This window comes from Benincasa hispida, chromosome 8, assembly GCF_027475165.1.
Source record: "Benincasa hispida cultivar pf3 chromosome 8, pf3_genome.v1.1, whole genome shotgun sequence".
NCBI classification, from domain to species: domain Eukaryota; kingdom Viridiplantae; phylum Streptophyta; class Magnoliopsida; order Cucurbitales; family Cucurbitaceae; genus Benincasa; species Benincasa hispida.
This window is the reverse complement of record NC_143485.1, coordinates 27192482-27200099: the sequence shown is the minus strand read 5'-3', so window position 1 is coordinate 27200099 and position 7618 is coordinate 27192482.

Genomic DNA, 7618 nt, shown 5'->3' with positions numbered 1-7618 from the left:
CCTTGATATTGACCAACTGCACAAAACCCATCCGAAGGGAGATGCTCTGAAGTCGACACGAGGGCCTACAGAATGATCTCACGGTGTGAACCAATAACAGAGACCATAGGACGTGTTGACACACACCCTTCACCCACGTACTATAAATACTCTCTCCGTCTACCTTGATATTGACTCATGCAAACACCATCCGAAGGGGGATGCATCCTGGGCATCTCAAGGCCAAGCATAAATCTTAGGCGTGAACATATAAGGAGAAACGTGAGTGGAATCATAGACATATCTGATACGCCTCTTCCTCCCACTGAGTATTTTATAACCTAGGGTTTAGCTTACTTAGAAAAAACACGACTAAGAATTTTATCTAAGTGACTTTTAAGTTTTTCCAAGAGTAACATTTACCTTGGATAGTTAAACAACTTTTGATCATCATCTATTAAACTTTTTAACGGAATCTTTGACCAAAACATCGCATGCTTGTTGAAAATCTATCTAATTCACCTTTCTAGGTAGGTTCCCAGGTAGGGGTGTTACGTTTCCATCAACTTAAGAACCCCAGCCTAGCCAGAACCAGCCTTAGACAAAAGGTCTCTTATAGATAGGATTACAACAAATTTAATCTTTTATTTAACCAATTTGATCCTATTAAATCGATTTTAAAAGATTAATCTAGGTTACTAAACTCTTTAGAATCACTTGAACTTAGGTCTATCTCAATCCAATTTTAAAACCCTTTTAAAAAACATGAGTTCACCCTAAGTCCGCATGCAACTCTAAATTATTGATTTTAGGTCTAATTTCCTTTATAATACTTATACAAAACTGCAATGAAACAAGCAAAACATGCTTCCATTCACCCTTAGACTATAACATTCATAATAAAAGGATGACGCATGATAATGCTCACTGCATGCAAAATATAACTATTATATTTCATGATGCATGCGCATGCTTTCAAGTAATTTCTTCATGCAATATTATAACATTTATAATACATGATACATGAATAATTGCACCACCTAAGGTGGGTTTTTAACTATATGACAAACACTTTGACATATAAGCACCATACATCACATGTATAAGCAATAAAAGTTGATGAACCGGGTAAAATTACCTTAAAACACAAAAGAAAAGCTAACTATTATAAAGGCAAAGAGTCTCCGGTTCAAACAGGCGAACCAGGTCTTAAACCGCTTAGCAGAGCATAGCTTCTCCAACCATCGTGTACTAAGCACCCCGCGATCATCTACACGATAAAACGAACACTTCGTTCTATCGCTTACCAGCACTCCAAAGTTAAACGATCGTTTATCATTTACTATACGATCGTATAGAAAAATCCAAACGATCTTTTAGTTATTACTACACGATCGTGTACCTTTACTAAGCGATGAAGCCTGAAGTACACGATCGCTTAGGGCGCTCCACAAAATGCCTGCCTTCCGCGATCGTCTAAGTGACTACGATGCCACGAAGCACCATCACCTAAGCCATCGCTTTGCTAGCGCCTCTGTATCACATACGCGCGATCGCATAGGTGGTAACAAAGCGATGAAGCTTGCTAACTACACGATCGTCTAACACGTGCCTTCTACTAAACTACGAGCATTGCATGCTCCAACTACGATCGCCTACCTCCAACGCCTACACGATCGCGCAACCAACGCCATGCGATATGGTAAATGATTTACTCTATCGCTTAGCATTAGCTAAACGATCGATTAAAAAATACTACACGATCGTCTAGAAAAAAATATCTAAACAATCGCTTAGTAAAATCCCAACGATTGTTTACCTGAGGCTACACGATCTGACCAATGCTTGGTCTTCTTCTTCATTAAGAACCAGATTGTCATGCATCGAAGCTTCATCACGAACGACTCGACGAACTCAAACGTTTTGAATTACAGACTCGATTGCAAAGTTAATTTCGCCCAAAAATACAGGGGCCCTTACAATTAACACTTTGTAATACCGAAAGCTTTAACAAAAAGGTAATTTAAACCCGAAATGTTCATCAAATTCATCCACAAATGCAGAAAACGGTTAAGTACAAATACAGAAATCCACCGTGACTGAAAAATATGTTAAATTCGGATTTGTAATTTGGAATATCAAAAAACATGGCTCTGATAATTGAAGGAAATCGAAACTGAGATTTTCATGAGCAGCGGGACAAGACTATTCCAAATTACAATCATGAACGAACATATATTTACAGTCGACTTCAATAAAAATGGTTATACAATTCATACAGAGAAATTACAGCATGAATAAACTCAAATGAACAACTCTACGCACATATGAGGATGTGTCTCCATGCTCCGTTGCGCGATCGCTCGAACAACAGCGACCACGAACACTCGATCTACACGACCGCAACACCGCATGAACACTTCATGCTCGTCCTCAACGATCTCCTTGGTCACAAACTCCTCTGCAATACGAACGACCTCCAGAAAACCTCGACGGTGTCGAGTTCAGTCTGACACCGCCAACAAGGCGACCTTGGTATTCTCGGTATGAGAATCCAGAAGGTGGGATCTGTTCGGACTTGGTATGAGGCAGACGAAGGACGAAACACCGATCGCGTACTGGGCAGGTGGGAGATGTCGGAGACCTATTGTATAGGTCGATGCCCAATCGTTTAGATAAAGCTAAGCGATAGTCTAGCAAAAGCTATGCGATCGTTTAGTTCATCGTTTAGCTCGGTCTGTCACTACAGACTCTATACGATCGTTTGCCTTGGGCCAGCCATCGTTTAGCAAAACTATGCGATCGTTTAGTAAATACTGCACGATCGTTTAGCTCGCCACTGCACGATTGTTTAGCTCGCCCAGCCGTCATTTAGTAAATCCGAATTTACTTGACAACTTTGTGAGTTCTTTTGTGCGAGAGAAAAATCAAAAAACTTTTTCTATCGTTTTTTAAAAAACTTTTGAAAATAGGAAAACCACTTTCCTTTTAAACTCACGATTACCATGATCCAATAACACCCACTACTTTGGTTATTTAAAAGAAAAAGAATTAATTATCCGATAATTAATATTATTATAAACATAAATGATAACCAACTTATCATACTATATTTATAATCTATAGTTTTAATATTTCATCTCATGAAACATATAAACCATATTTCTTCTTCTATTCCATGGTACTTAATGTAAATCTCATTTACATCAATCCTCCACTAGATGTATCTTATACATCATACCGATTATATCATATATAATCAAAATACCTCTTGTCAATTTGAATATTTCAAATCAATACCAATAACTGATCCTTAACTAAATCCATTGAGCTACCAAAGGGACCTCATGGACCTGTAGCTCGAAGCTCCAACGGTACGTGAATAACTGACTAAACTCTTTAGTCACGGGATCCACCATCCGTTAACTGCCAGACACTCCACTAAAGACTAACAGTTGAACTCTCCTTACCACAGATATATTATGTGTCCATCTTAACCAATCAGCAGTGTGACAACCCTTTGAAGATCGCTTATAAGTACAACTGGGTTAATAACCGTTATGCCCCTGTAGTTACATCTGTCTCCTTAAGTACCACTGATCCCTCTAATGAACATAAGTCATAGTCCTACTATGACCAAGTCTTCTCTTCCAAAGTGAAGTTGTGGCCACTATGTTCAAGCCCCGGAATCAGCCTTTAAGGGAGCAATCTCTCTACTTATCCCTGCTTCGGGAAAGAAGTGAATTTCATCTTGTGGATTGAGTTCCCAACTCCCAGATCAGACAAGTCTCCAAAAAGGTAGGCATGTTGAGTTGGCAATCTGGCCACTCTCACCCATACTAATTAAAGGACCGCCCTAAAGACAGGAGTTCCCAAAACACTCAGGATTGAGGTCGTGTCACTTATGGTCGTTTAGGTGAGATGCAAGTCTCTAGTATCAACGGAATTATATACAGAGTCTAGTCATCTCGTGATCCAAGTCTTATACAAACTCTTTGTATAGGACACCCCTGCTCCACGTCTCCATATGAATGGTCAGGATCTACCATCTGTAGTAGTTTACAACACTTGCAAACCTCTACAAAGTGGGTCATATCCATAGTGTCACAAGGATCAGGTATCCCACCTTAATCCTTATACTACAAACCTATTTAGGTTATCACTTAAGGCATGATCCACTTATATATCACATATATATGCTTGAGTTCACATAAGATAACCACAGAGCTTTATTTATTGGATATGAGTAAATGCTAGAATTAAATAACACTTATTTTTTTTTATTGAACAATGTGTATTTTTACAAAACAACGAGACTCCAAGAGAATTAGGACACCAATCTCAACACATAGGTAACATGACCTCAATCCTGAGTGAGTTGGAAACTCCTACCATTGAGGAAGGTTCTTTGATTTGTATGGGTGTGAGTGGCCAAGTCCCGACTCAAACCTACCATTTTGGGGATTCGTCTGATTTTAGAGCTGGGAATTCAGCTACACAAGATGGAATTCACTCCTTCCCCGAAGTAGGGGCAAGTAGATAGATAGCTCCCTTAAGAGCTGATTCAGGGCTTGAATGATGTGGCACCACATATATTCTCTTGGCTCGAGAGGTGTTCACACATAGTTGGACTATGTTGTATTGTTCATTAGAGGAATCAGTGATACTTAAGAAGTGAGATGTAACTACAGGGGCAAAACGGTAAATTAGCCCAGCTGTACTTACGAGTATCTATGAAGGATCATTGTACTCGTGATTGGTTATATTCGATGGAAATAGAAATATATTTGTGATAAGAAGAGTTCAACTGTTGGTCTTTAGTGGAATGCCTGACAGTTAACGGATGGTGGATCTCGTGGCTCAATAGTTTAGTCAGCTATTCACGTACCATTGGAGCTTCGAGCCACAAGTCCATAAGGTCCCCTTGGTAGCTTGGATAAAGTTGAGAATCAGTTTTTGGGTCAGTTTGAAATGTTCAAATTGACAAGAGGGAGTTCGATTATATATGATATAATTGAACTGGTTATTTATATATGGTATAATTGACTAAATGTATGAGATACATTATTTTGGAGGAAATTAGATATAAATATGATTTATATCAAGTAGAGGAGAAATTACTATAGTAGATATATGATATCAAACTATAGGTTAAGAATATAATATGATTATATTCATTATTTAATTAATTAGTCGGTTATGTGATAATTGATCGAGAATTTCTCCTGAATCGTGCGAAAGTGGGAAGATCAATTTCGGTTATTGTAACTGAAGAATAAAATGAAAACTGTTTTCATTTTGTAAGGAGTTCGAAAAATTTGCTCACGGTGTGGAAACTTCACGATTGCTTAGTTGAGAGCTTATACGATAGCGCCCATCGCCTAAATGGCACATCCGCGCACTAAACGATCACACGCGATTTCTAAACGATCACTCACCTTCTCTAAACGATCGTTTAGCGTACCGATCTGATCTAAACGATCGCTTATTCTTTATTAGACGATTGCTTGATAAACCTACATGATCGTGTACCTTTTCTTAAACGACAAGCACCCGACTATACGATAGTCATCTACTATCTCCCACTTGCTTATTCATACTACACGATCATATTTTCCTTCTTCCTCTACCAATTCCATCAAAGTCCACTCTTTGGATTCTCACTCCGAGAATACCAAGGGCTTCAAGTGGTGGTGTCGTCCCTAGTTGTTACTTGTTCGTGCGCCGCCATTCGTGTAGACGATCGTGGTGCTGTTAGGCGATTGATTGTTGGGCGATTTGGATCGTAGAGGAGTTGCTTTCGCTGGATTGAGTTCGAGTGTCTTCAACTGGTACGTTTACTCAATCTATTGTATTGTAATTGTTAAAGTATGCCTATAATTAATGTTACAATGCATATCTGTTTGTTAGAATGTGTGTGTGGTAATTCGGTCACAATGAAATAAGAAAGATCCGAACCCGCTTATGGATACTCTTGTTTAAGAGTTCCTTCAATCTTTTGTAGTTTAAACGTGTATGTAGAGACATACAGGTGGATCATGTTTAAGTGATAACCTAAATGGTCTGTAGTAGATAGATAAGGTTGGATACCTTATCCTGGTGACACTACGAATACGATCCGCTTTGTACATGTTACAATTGTTGTAAATTGCTAAAAATGATCTGATCCTGATCATTCATGTAGAGACATGTGAGCAGAGGTATTCTATGCAAAGGAGTTTGTATAAGACTGGACCACGAAATGATTAGTCTCATTATATAACACCGTTGATAATAGAGACTTACATTTCACTATGATGACCTTAGGTGGCATGACCTGAATCCTAAGTGAGTTGTGAACTCCTGCCCTTGAAGGCGATCCGTTGATTTGTATGAGCGAGAGTGGTCAGATCGCTGACTCAATAAGCCTACCATTTTGGGGATTCGTCTAATTGGGGAGTTGGGAATACGGCTACACAAGATGAAATTCACTTATTCCCCAATGTTGGTGTAAATAGATAAATTGCTCTTTAAGGGTTGATTCCGAGGCTTAAACAATGTGATGCCACACCCTCTTTTGGCTCGAGAGGAGTTTGGTCATATTTGAACTATGATTTATTGTTCACTAGAGGGAGTCAGTGGTACTTAAGAAGTTAGATATAACTATAGGGGCAAAACGGTAATTTTGGCCTAGCTGTACTTATAAGGAATTTGTGAAGGGTTATCGCACTATTGATTGATTATATCCAATGAACACAGAAATATATATGTAGTGCGAATAGTGCAGCTATCGGTCTTTAATGAAATGACTGGCAGTTAATGGATGTTGAATAATTTAATTAAAAGAGTTTAATTAATTATTCAAGTATCATTGAGCTTTAATCTACAGGTCCATAAGGTCCTCTTTGTAGCTCAACAAGGATTATTAAGAATAAATTTTGGATTATTTTGAATTTTTCAAATTATTTGAGGGGAAATAATTATATGTGATATAATTAATTTAACTTAATTATATGTGAAATAATTAATATAATGTATATAATACATTATAATATAAAGTTTATTTGAGAGGAACTAAATATTTGACTATGATTCAAATATTAATTATATGGATGAGAGTCATATAATTAAATTTAGTATAAATATGATTTATATTAAATGTCATGTATCATTGAGAGAAATAAAAGCTCTAGGTTATGTGTTATATATGATATAACATATGGTTATATATATATATATATAATTTAAATTAAAACTAATTTTATTTTAACTTTAATTTTCAAAATTAAAGGGAGGGAAATAACTTCCCTCCCCTTAATACTCAATCACTTACGTGTTGGCAGTTTTTTTCTTTTGACAAGATTATCTTCTTCACAGAAGATTGGTTACACTGGCTCTCTCCGAGTGGTGTCTTTCTAGATCTCCCAAAAATCTCCCAAAAGAATTCTACTTTTCTTTTCTCAAATTCCCTCCCTCCTAAAAAGATTTCAGAGCTCACACACTCCTGATATTCTCACACTACCCTAAGGATACCCTAAGGATAATAACGAGGAAACTTTTGTGGCGGTGTCTAGGATTGTGATTGTTCGTGATCGATGTAGAGGAATTTCGTAAAGGTCTTGGTTCTTCAAGGGTAAGCTTTTTTGAAACCCTAACCCTA